At 36.4% G+C, this 13,010-nt stretch overlaps 2 long non-coding RNA genes across 2 annotated transcripts; one reads left to right on the forward strand and one right to left on the reverse strand.

Annotated features, from left to right (window-relative positions):
- Window positions 1-1,778: 1,778 nt before the first annotated feature.
- On the reverse strand, window positions 1,779-3,452 carry LOC139195789 (uncharacterized). Its single transcript, XR_011580818.1, has 4 exons — window positions 3,314-3,452; window positions 3,071-3,230; window positions 2,897-2,965; window positions 1,779-1,837 (listed from the first exon to the last, which is right to left on the reverse strand). It is a non-coding gene; the product is annotated as an uncharacterized lncRNA (long non-coding RNA).
- An 8,225-nt stretch (window positions 3,453-11,677) lies between these two features.
- On the forward strand, window positions 11,678-12,852 carry LOC108172571 (uncharacterized). The gene is made up of 2 exons (XR_001789136.3): window positions 11,678-11,946; window positions 12,378-12,852. It is a non-coding gene; the product is annotated as an uncharacterized lncRNA (long non-coding RNA).
- Window positions 12,853-13,010: the final 158 nt, after the last annotated feature.

Here is a 13,010-nt window from a genome sequence, read left to right on the forward strand (position 1 = left end):
AACCCTTCTATTTACTTTTCTATTTAACAGAGATTTTTCATGGAATGACCAGAATGATTGACAATGGACAAACTGCATACCACTTCTATTGATTTTCAATATCAGAGTTATGTAAATTTCAGAGATAGCTTGAACTAGAATGCCAACATATTAAAATGCAGAAAATTAGATGATGTTCGTCCGAATATGTAAACCAATCAATTAGACAATTTTTTATAAGATCGATGACACATATTGGTCTGGTGTGCTAGATTTTGTACCAGATTTAAGCCTAGATGCTGTTTGACTTATATGCCTCAATTCTATTATTTCATGTAGCGTTAAAAGTGATTATGGGTTCAAAATAGAACTTGAAAAATGCTTTTTAAAAGCACTTAAAGATTTTTTTTCAAAGTTTATATGCTTTTTTTATTAAAATCCAAGGATTCGACAGTTATGGCTAGTTTGCAATTGCTTTTAAAATGATTAAAACCGCTTTTGACAAAATTGATTTTCAATTCCAAAAGCACTTAAAATCTTTTTTTTTCAAGAGCCACTTAGATTTTTACTAAAGATGGTTTTGAAAACATTTTCCTTAAAAGCGATTTTAAACATTGTAAAAACAATTTCAGATGAGCAAAATCTAAACTATTAGGCCTCGTTTGGCAGCTCGGACTATACTGACTATTTCAGTCGAATATGATAATTTGTCATCGGATAGTACTGACTATTTAGTCGAGCGTACTGACTATTTAATTGGGTGTTTGGTGCAGTATCAGATTAAAAAGTCAATTCATCAAAGATTATCATGTTCATTTACTTCCTCAAAAGGAGATTGAAGAACATTTATGGCACTGAGTTTCACAGTTTAAAGCTAGCAAGAGAGATGGAAAAAGAGTCAGCTTGATTTTATTTTCAGCGACTCGACTAATTAATACCAACGATTTGGAGTGTATAAGTTATCTGGCCTATGTCGTATAAAATAGGCCGGACCGCATAAATAATCTGATGCTAATTTAATACGGAATGACACCAAACACCGGATAGTGTTAAATAATACTATCCGGTGTGTTATCCGGCATGCCAAACACGCCCTTAGTAATACTATATAATTCCTTAATCAAGAAGTATGGGGTCTCATCCAAAAGTCAAAAATAAATATGGACTAAAGATAAAAGAAGAGAGAAAAGTAAAGTTGGAGAGGTTCAAAAGTAATAGGACCCAATTACTTTTGAATTGCTGGATATAACTAATAAGCAGTCCTCTGTCCAAACATATTACGCTTTTTAGTTAAAATGGTGTTTGAAATTAGTATAAGTTCTCATTTTACTCATTGAGATTGAAAATCGCTACAAATGATCATTGAGTTTGTCTCACTGCAAATGATCTGAGTTTGTCTACCGTCAATCATTATGGTGATACCATGAAAAAGTTTCAATTAAATTAAGCGTATTTTTGTCCAATCAACCCCTCAACTTACTTTTCCATTTAACGGAGATTTTTCACGGAATGACCAGAATAATTGACGGTGGACAAACTACAGACTACTTCTATTGATTTTCGATATCAAGGATAAAAATAAGAAGTTATGCCAATTTCAGAGATAATTTGAACTATAACGCCAACATATTAAGTGCAAAAAATTAGATGAAGTTCATCTGAATATGTAAACTGACACACCCCGTCCCGAAGGAGGGCATGCTGGCCGTCACGTGAGAGTGACGTAACCATTTGCACAGTACGGAAGCTTTAAGATACAATTTAAGTTGATACACCCGAATGTGAGTCCTAATTTTGTCCAATCTGTCAGAACACCGTCGAATTCCTCGTAGTCACCACACCTTTGTGATTCCTGAACCTGGAGGGGCGCAAAACCAAAATTGAGTGGGTCAGTAAAACAATTCTTTTCCAAATCCAAACATTTCTCAAAACGTTGTAACCCCTCTCCGTAAAACCTGTATACTTTCCCAGAAATGTAAAATATAATATATATACATATATATTCTCAAGACTTCAAGTCATTAACTCAACATTTTCATCATAATTATGCCATGCCACATCATCTCAACATTTCTCATATTAATTATGCCATGCCACATCATCTCAACAGTAATAAGGTATGAATGCATCAACATAATCATATCAGGTGCAAGAAAGTAATCAACCGTAGGCCCTCTAATAGCCCTGTACGGTTGAACCTAGAGCTCAAAATCTATCACTCTCACACTCTGCCGGAGTCACTCCGCGTGACCTGTACGGCCTTCTGCACATAAGTTACGCTCTAGTGCTTCTCATAAATCATCTGTGCACATAATCTAAGGTCACCCACCAGTCGGAATCTCACTAACACTCTCGCGACTGGCCTGTCGTACCCACTCCGCGTGGACTGTACGACTAGCATCTACTTGGATCCAAGACGAGCATGCGATGCGGTGAATACTATAAGCACTAAACTATGGTGCAGGATTTGAGCTCAATATACATCAACATCATCATAACAGAAATAAATACTCACCTGTGCGTCCACCGCACCATTTCATACATATGCATCATAAATCAATTCTTACCTGTGCGTCCACCGCACCAATTCATACATATGCATCATATATTAATTCTTACCTGTGCGTCCACCGCACCAATTCATACATATGCATCATATATTAATTCATGCATGGCATTTCAACTCACATTTCTATATACTTTTCATATCAATTCTATGCATGGTATTTCACTTCCCGTTTTTCCACATAACTCATATGCATTTCATTTTAAACATATTTTCATTTCAATTCAATTTCTGGGAAACGTCAAGTATATATATATACGGAAAACAAAACTGCCCACTCACAGATTACATCGACGTCTCGTAAGTCGCTGAGCATCCCTTGGCCATGCCCGATGCTCGCATAAGCCTCACCTTGCACAACACCTAGTTCGCCGTGGTTTGGCCGGAAACTGCCTCGAAATCCTCGGAGGTCGCCGGAAACTGGGTATTTTTCAAATGAGTATAACTTCTTCAATACTCAACGAAATTGAGTGAAACAAAAAGGAAAGTTGTAGTATTTGACGAGACGAAGAGATTGATACCTACCTCAACTCCTAACTCACCGGGGATTCGCCGGAAAGAGCCTCGAAAGCTCCGGCCAAACTTTGAACTTGTCGATCTCCGTGTTCTTACGTCCAAAAACTTCCAACGAAGCACTCCGAGCTTCCTTGGGACTTCCTTAAGCTCACTGTGAGCTTGGTTTCACCTAAAACAAAGCCAATTCGAAGATCATGAACAGTGCTCTTCACGGGAACTTTGAAACTAGGGGTTTTCCGAAGCAAAACTTACCTGAAATGGATACCAACGTGATCGTGAAGTCCTCAGGATTCCAATGGTGGTCTCAAACTTGACGTTGGTATAGATTTAGGGTGGTTTTGTGGTGGTCCGTGTGAGTTCAAAGGAGAGGGAGAGAGAAAGTGAGGTCTGAGGAAGAGAGAGAGAGTACATACGGGAAATGGGGAGGGAATCAGGGTAGGAGGCCCTACTTAAATCCCAAACACAACTTTAAACATACTAATGTAAATCCAATTGTTAAATTTTCGCCCCTTAGTCCCGCTTAAGGGCATTTTGGTCTTTTCACGTCATCGGAATTAAAATTCCGGGACGGGCTGTGACAATCTTCCCTCCTTATAGAATTTCGTCCCCGAAATTCCAGCAACCAACTATATCAACCATACTCCAACAATAGCTTCGGTTAAAAATCTCTCATCCGATTCTTTTCCTCCCACATAATTTTCCACTCAATGATTTCCTTCACAAAGCTTTTACCACTTACTCTGTCTTAATTCTCAGGACCTTCTTTTTCCAATCCAAAGTCATCCTTGGTTCCTTATCAAGTCGAATCCAATTTAACTCTCAATAGTTGCATCAGAATCCCATGTGACGAATTTGCCACCTAGTGACAACGCATCGAAATATAATACATTATGCACCTTAGCCAATTTTGAAGGCATCACAAACTTATATGCAACTTCATCGATTCCTTTAATGATCAAAACGGACTGATGTGTTCAAGACTTATCTTGTCTCATTTCTGAATCTTACTATTTCTGTTCATGGTGAAATTCCAAAAATATCGAATCATGAAACACATCATGCACTTACAACAACTCTGGAAGCCATTTAAATATGTATTCAACTTCACCAACCTTTCGATGATCACATAAAATTCGGTTCACTTAGGATTTAACTTGCCTTCCTATCCAGACCGAATCACACTTTTCCAAGGTGAAAACTTCGAAAATATAAAACCATCTGTCTTATACACTCGATTAGTGGCATATCCCTCTGTTAATCTCTTTTGCCATTCCTGGTTACTTTCAGGTTAACTTAATCACCTGAATACTTTGAGGAGACTCATCCATAGTCTCAGGGTTTACAAAAACTCTTTCTTGATCGAATCTTTCTCTACCCAGAAATATTCCATTCACAAGTCAACAAAACACACACATGACACACTTCATGAACCTTATGGCTTCACTTCGGAAACTGCGCAACCAACATACTTAAGAAACTTAGCAGTTCCGTAAACCAATTCTTCTTTCTATAAAACAAATAAGTACCGTTACTCAACCCTGGAGTAAATGTACTAACTTGGTACATTGACCAACTATCGCTTCAAATTCAATCATAACCATCCTATGTATCATGAAACTTGTACACATAATCCAAAGTAATATTTTTCCATTTCCACTGCGAAACAGAAAATAACCGTCTCAATCCAAAGGTTTACTTCTTTCTACTTCAATCTGTTGACCAATAAAAACGTCAAATGGTATACTAGATCTCAATACTTTTGGAATATTGCAGAAGTTGAACAGTGAACTTCGTCCAATATTTGCTTGCTTCAAATCCTCAGCATTAGGCACATACTTTTTGTTTTCTTGTATCCACATACCATTTGATTCACGAATCATGTACTCATTCTTTTTCCCTTCTTTCTCTGCCTTGGTTAATTCTTAAATTTCCTCGTCAAACATTTAAATTTCGAGTACGACCTTACCAAACAGGCCTAACTTGAAAATTAACAAGTATAACTTCTTATCGATCTTTCATTCTTAACTTTACTTTAATTGATTTTCAATCCACGAGAAGATAATCTTGGCAAGCATGCCTGACATTAATCTTACTGTAGTCTTCTCACCAAGTGCTTCAGCTAGAACAATTCTACGATCACCCTGATCGTACAATCATGTTCATTTAACAATACAATTCACTTTCGCTGCCTCATATCAAAATCTTTCCAAGTAATGAATATTGAAGACTTTTGGATTCGTAAAATCTTGCATTCTTATCAACATTTAAGGTCTCCATAACTTCAACGCAATGATGGTAATCGTGACTTCCAAATCACCAGTAGGGTAATTCATCTCATGAGATTCCATTTGTCGTGAAACGTATGCAATCACCCTAACATTTGTATCAATACAAATCCAAGATAGCCTGGTAAGCTAAGAAATTCCGAATCTCAATTATAGCTCGTGGTTGTTCCAAATTCTCAATTTCTGTTATCTTTTAAGGATTCACTTGAATACCTTAAGAATATATAACAAATCTCAGAATGCCACCTGATTCATCTAACTTTAGCATTTGCTACTTAGCATACAACCAACGTTCTCTCAATCTTTGCTTCACCGACTTAATACGTTTACATGCTCTGCTCTGGCTCAGAATATGCCAGAATATCTTCAATGAAAATGATATCAATTTATCAAGGCATTATTGGAATACTTCATCCATCAACTCATAAAACCGCATGAGTATCCACATAGCATCACCAAACTTCATAAGGACCATAACAAGTCCAGAAAACCATCTTATGATCAACGTCACTTATAATATTCAATTGGTAGTAACCAGATCTCAATTCAATCTTTGAATCTTCGCAATTACTTCTGAGCTGGTTAAATAAACATCAGTACATCACCATGGATAACGGTTCTCAATCGTTACCCGACTCCATTGTCTATAATCAATGAACAGTCTCAAGATCCATTTTCTTCCTCACCAACAAACTGGGGCTCCTCAAAAGTGTTGTACTAGGTTGAATAAAACTTTTATCAACCAATTCTTTCAACGGAATTTCCAATTCCCTTAACTCATCATGAACCAATCTTTAACATAAATCTATACCTGGCAACAAATCAATAGTGAATCTCATATCTCTGCCTGAAGGCAATCCAGGTATACTTTCAGGGAAGACATCAAGAAAAGTCTAACCCTTTCGACATTATTCACACTACTCCAAACAACATCATTTAGCACCACATGAGCTAAGTATTTTTGGGCAGCCTTTCAAAACAATATCTTTGCTTTCACATCATAAATAATGGCTGAACTCATTTCACTTTGTATGCCCACCAAAGTAACCTCTAATTAATCAACTCGATGGAAAGTAACTGGTTTCCCGTAACATTCCATCTAGTCACAACTATAAACAATCAATCTAATGGAATAAAATTAACTGACCCAATACATACTTTATTATTACTGAACATTCTAAATAAGTACAACACTAACATAAAATAACCTACCGGTTTGCTTGCTTAACGAATCCACGAATGAGTTATTAATATTACGGTCTGCAGCCCGCAATACTGATAAATCATCGTTGTCTCGATAAGTAGGCAACCACTCTCAAAGATATAACATACATAATAAGAAATATATCAGTCGAAGTCAACTAGAATGATCAATACGGCTGATTCAACTCTTATCTCAATAATACGTCGGCCGGATCCACTCCGCGTGGACGGTACGGCCGAACCTATAACTCACCAATTTCTCATGTGTCAGTCGAATCCACTTCTCATGGTCTGTACGGCTGAACATATAACTCATCAAATCTCTCTGTACTCACGGTCAATCCGACCAAACTACTAAGTCCATAACTCTGCTGAATCGACACTATGATATCATGGAAAATTGTTGAGTACAACTGATTCTAGGGACGATTCACAATTATGTGTCCCCTCTGTTCACATAAACACATTCATTAATTTCACACTTCCCAAAGTGTTAATTTTTTACCTGCTGCACAAGGTACATTTCCTTTACTCGAGACACCTTGTCTCAAATATCGGGGATTACCAGTATATCCATCACTTTTATTCTGACCAGCGACATTAAAACCTCAGCTGGAAGAATTAACTCTAGCTTCACTTCTTTCGAAGCTCTGAATCTTTCTATATCCTTGATATGACAAATCATTAACTGTATCGTCTTCATTTGATTCCCATTCATTTCTTATTCTTCTTTATTCTCGTTGCTCATGTTCTCAGAGTCCTCAAGACTCAACAGCATCTCGTATATTCCTGGTAAGAAGTACAATGGATAATGGTCACCCAAAATACCACTTCCCTTTTGCCACCCAGCTTAAAACAACATAACACCTCCACCAAATTAACAACAATATCTGGATGGAACGAGGCAAGTCTGAAAACTTTCTATAATATCCCTCGATCATCACTTTCCTTGTCTCATATTTGTAAACTCTTGTTTACTACCATCGATAAATGCCGGAGGGATAAAATTTTCCTTAAACAAGTCCTTAAACAATTTTAAATCGGCTGCTTCCTCTGGTGACAACAATTAATACTCCTGCTTCCATCAGGATACACGTTCATAACTCAAACCAGGTAGTCGTCTCGACCCACCTGTCAGAAGGAAATTTCCTTTAACTTGCATATTCCGAAACATCTTTTCCAAATGGTTAAACCGTCACTTCGTTCCCTCAGGTTCATCATTTCTCTTAGGTGATTCAAGTTCAACTCATTACCCATCTTAAAATGTCCATTTTGATAATATACTGAATCACCATAATAATAGTTTCCCCCTAAACCGCTAAATCAGGGAGACTAAGTTCCTCTAACTACGTGGTTTGCTACGAGGCGGTGTAGTTCTGACAGAATTTACTAGAACTTCTCAAAATGTCCAAGATTGCAACCATGCTCTGATACCAACTGACACACCCCGTCCCGAAGGAGGGCATGCTGGCCGCCACGTGAGAGTGACGTAACCATTTGCACAGTACGGAAGCTTTAAGATACAATTTAAGTTGATACACCCGAAGGTGAGTCCTAATTTTGTCCAATCTGTCAGAACACCGTCGAATTCCTCGTAGTCACCACACCTTTGTGATTCCTGAACCTGGAGGGGCGCAAAACCAAAATTGAGTGGGTCAGTAAAACAATTCTTTTCCAAATCCAAACATTTCTCAAAACGTTGTAACCCATCTCCGTAAAACCTGTATACTTTCCCAGAAATGTAAAATATAATATATATACATATATATTCTCAAGACTTCAAGTCATTAACTCAACATTTTCATCATAATTATGCCATGCCACATCATCTCAACATTTCTCATATTAATTATGCCATGCCACATCATCTCAACAGTAATAAGGTATGAATGCATCAACATAATCATATCAGGTGCAAGAAAGTAATCAACCGTAGGCCCTCTAATAGCCCTGTACGGTTGAACCTAGAGCTCAAAATCTATCACTCTCACACTCTGCCGGAGTCACTCCGCGTGACCTGTACAGCCTTCTGCACATAAGTTACGCTCTAGTGCTTCTCATAAATCATCTGTGCACATAATCTAAGGTCACCCACCAGTCGGAATCTCACTAACACTCTCGCGACTGGCCTGTCGTACCCACTCCGCGTGGACTGTACGACTAGCATCTACTTGGATCCAAGACGAGCATGCGATGCGGTGAATACTATAAGCACTAAACTATGGTGCAGGATTTGAGCTCAATATACATCAACATCATCATAACAGAAATAAATACTCACCTGTGCGTCCACCGCACCATTTCATACATATGCATCATAAATCAATTCTTACCTGTGCGTCCACCGCACCAATTCATACATATGCATCATATATTAATTCATGCATGGCATTTCAACTCACATTTCTATATACTTTTCATATCAATTCTATGCATGGTATTTCACTTCCCGTTTTTCCACATAACTCATATGCATTTCATTTTAAACATATTTTCATTTCAATTCAATTTCTGGGAAACGTCAAGTATATATATATACGGAAAACAAAACTGCCCACTCACAGATTACATCGACGTCTCGTAAGTCGCTGAGCATCCCTTGGCCATGCCCGATGCTCGCATAAGCCTCACCTTGCACAACACCTAGTTCGCCGTGGTTTGGCCGGAAACTGCCTCGAAATCCTCGGAGGTCGCTGGAAACTGGGTATTTTTCAAATGAGTATAACTTCTTCAATACTCAACGAAATTGAGTGAAACAAAAAGGAAAGTTGTAGTATTTGACGAGACGAAGAGATTGATACCTACCTCAACTCCTAACTCGCCGGGGATTCGCCGGAAAGAGCCTCGAAAGCTCCGGCCAAACTTTGAACTTGTCGATCTCCGTGTTCTTACGTCCAAAAACTTCCAACGAAGCACTCCGAGCTTCCTTGGGACTTCCTTAAGCTCACTGTGAGCTTGGTTTCACTTAAAACAAAGCCAATTCGAAGATCATGAACAGTGCTCTTCACGGGAACTTTGAAACTAGGGGTTTTCCGAAGCAAAACTTACCTGAAATGGATACCAACGTGATCGTGAAGTCCTCAGGATTCCAATGGTGGTCTCAAACTTGACGTTGGTATAGATTTAGGGTGGTTTTGTGGTGGTCCGTGTGAGTTCAAAGGAGAGGGAGAGAGAAAGTGAGGTCTGAGGAAGAGAGAGAGAGTACATACGGGAAATGGGGAGGGAATCAGGGTAGGAGGCCCTACTTAAATCCCAAACACAACTTTAAACATACTAATGTAAATCCAATTGTTAAATTTTCGCCCCTTAGTCCCGCTTAAGGGCATTTTGGTCTTTTCACGTCATCGGAATTAAAATTCCGGGACGGGCTGTGACATAAACCAATCATTAGACAATTTTTTATAAGAACAATGATACTTTATCGGTCTGGTGTGCAAGATTTTGTACCGGATTTAAGCCTAGATGTTGTTTTACTTATATGCTTCTATTCTATTATTTCAAGTTATTAGCGTTAATTGATCATGTAGTTGAGATGTGAGTTTTAGAGTGCTTTCAAATTATTACAAGCGCTTTTCATTACATTTGACAAAAAAAAGTTAAAAGTGATTATGGGGTCAAAATAGATCTTGAAAAATGCTTTTTGAAGCACTTTAAGTATTTTTTAAGACTTTACCTGCATTTTATTAAAATCTAAGGATCCAACAGCTAGGGCTCGTTTGTAAGTGCTTTTAAAATGATTAAAAGCACTTTTGACAAAATTGATTTTGGATTCCAAAAACACTTTAATTTTTTTTTCAAGAGCCATTTAGATTTTCACTAAAGATTGGTTTCAAAAACATTTTCTTCAAAAGCGTTTTTAAACATTTTAAGGGCAATTTCAGACGAGCAAAATCTAAACTATTGGTCATACTATATAATTCCTTAATCAAGAAGTATGAGATCTCAACCAAAAGTTTAAAAGAAATATGGACTAATGAGAAAAGAAGAGAAAAAAATACAGTTGGAAAGCACTTTAAATTTTTTCAAGAGCCACTTAGATTCTTACTAAAGATTAGTTTCGAAAATATTTTCTTCAAAAGCGTTTTTAAACATTTTAAAAGCAATTTCAGACGAGCAAAATCTAAACTATCGGTCATACTATATAATTCCTTAATCAAGAAGTATGAGGTCTCAACCAAAAGTTGGAAAGAAATATGGACTAATGAGAAAAGAAGAGAAAAAAATGCAGTTGGAAAGCACTTTAATTTTTTTTCAAGAGCCACTTAGATTTTTTTTACTAAATATTGATTTCAAAAGCGTTTTTAAACATTTTAAAAGCAATTTCAGACAAGCAAAATGTAAACTATTGGTCATAGTATAAAATTCCTTAATCAAGAAGTATGAGGTCTCAACCAAAAAATGAAAAGAAATATGGACTAATGAGAAAAAGAGAAAAAAATACAGTTGGAAAACAATTTAAATTTTTTTCAAGAGCCACTTAGATTTTTAGTAAAGACTGGTTTCAAAAACATTTTCTTCAAAAGCGTTTTTAGACATTTTAAAAACAATTTCAGATGAGCAAAATCTAAACTATCGGTCATACTATATAATTCCTTAATCAAGAAGTATGGGGTCTCAACCAAAAGTTGAAAAGAAATACGGACTAATGAGAAAAGAAAAGAAAAAAAAAAACTCTTGGAAAGCACTTTAAATTTTTTTCAAGAGCCACTTAGATTTTTACTAAAGACTAGTTTCAAAAACATTTTATTTAAATGTGTTTTTAAACATTTTGAAAACAATTTCAAACGAGCAAAATCTAAATTATCGGTCATACTATATAATTCCTTAATCAAGAAGTATGGGGTCTTAACCAAAAGTTGAAAAGAAATATGGACTAATGAGAAAAAAAATACAATTGAAAAACACTATAATTTTTTTTCAAGAGCTACTTAGATTTTTATTAAATATTAGTTTTAAAAATATTTTCTTTAAATTCGTTTTTAAACATTTTAAAAATAATTTCGGACGAGCAAAATCTAAATTATTGATCATACTATATAATTTCTTAATTAAAAAGTACGAGGCCTGAACCAAAAGTTGAAAAGAAATATGGTCTAACGAGAAAAGAAGAGAAAAAGGGTAGTTGGATAGGCTGCCCAATGAGAACAAATTGACCGTACGCTTACGTCACGTCACGTCACAAATTTACGCACCAACTTCAAAGCTGGATACCCTCCCTCTCCCGCTCACCAAATCCTCCCCAAAGCCCAGAACTTCTCTTTCTCCATAAACCCTAAAAATCCAGACCACAAAATTGGAAAAGTTTCCGTTCCGACGAAAGCAAGCAGCTTTTCCCATAATTCACAGTCGTCGCGGAATTTTCAAACAGTATCAGCAGTGGATTCAGCTTCTTCACCGGTAAGTAGCTTTTTTTGTGGTTCCATTTTTAGGAATTTTGGATTTTTAATTTTTAATTATTTTTTTGGTGTTCTGGAGCTGTTTCGTGGAAGCTCTGTTTGGTTGGCGAGAAAATGCAAGAAAGTGGAAATATAAATAATTTGAATTGGGTATTGCATTTTTTGGTTGCTTTATAACTTATGTACTAGTACAAAAGAAAATAATTTCAGAGACTATACACATATGTATGTATGTGTATATTTGTTTTCTGCATTCTTTTTAAATGACTTGATACTGTTACATCTTTTGTTTTCTTCCATTTTTATTAGCACTTGAGCAGGTTCCTTTGTAATTTGATTCACGTTTTCATGAAATTTAGTTGAGTCGACAAGATTATAGTTCCGGGGCCTTTGTAATTGTGATTTTTCCTAATTTTTTTTGAACTTTTGCAGTTCAACGGGTCTGCATATTGTATTGGTATTTGTTGCGGACAAAGTGATACTTTCTGGGGATTATATATTGTTGGTGGTTATTCATTTCAGAACCTAAGAAGTTATGGAGAGACTGGAATTACTCATTTCAGAAAACCGCCACCTCAGAGATTTGCTTGCAAATAAGAATAGGGAAGTTCAGTGTCTTTCACTTCAAGTTTCTGAAGCTGCTGAGAAAATGAAAGAGTTGTGCGAAGAGAGGAGAATGCTTCTTGGTGCTAACCAAGAGAAGTATAATGTTTTTTCTTTGTTTGAAGCAAAAGAAAGGGAGCACAAGCAACAATTGGAATCAATGGCTGTGAATATTCGTGAAATATTGGATCGTATTCAGTTCTTATAAGATCAATGATACTTTATCCGTCTGGTGTGCTAGATTTTGTACCGGATTTGAGCCTAGATGTTGTTAGCGTTAATTGATAATGTTGTTGAGATGTGAGTTGAGTGCTTTCAAATTATCACAAGTGCTTTTGATCATATTTGACAAAAAAAAGTTAAAAATGATTATGGGTTCAAACTAAAACTTGAAAAGTGCTTTTTAGAAGCACTTTAATTGTTCTTTCAGAATTTACTGCATTTATATTAAAATTCAAGGAT

Source organism: Malus domestica, chromosome 05 (assembly GCF_042453785.1).
Source record: "Malus domestica chromosome 05, GDT2T_hap1".
Taxonomy (NCBI): Eukaryota; Viridiplantae; Streptophyta; class Magnoliopsida; order Rosales; family Rosaceae; genus Malus; species Malus domestica.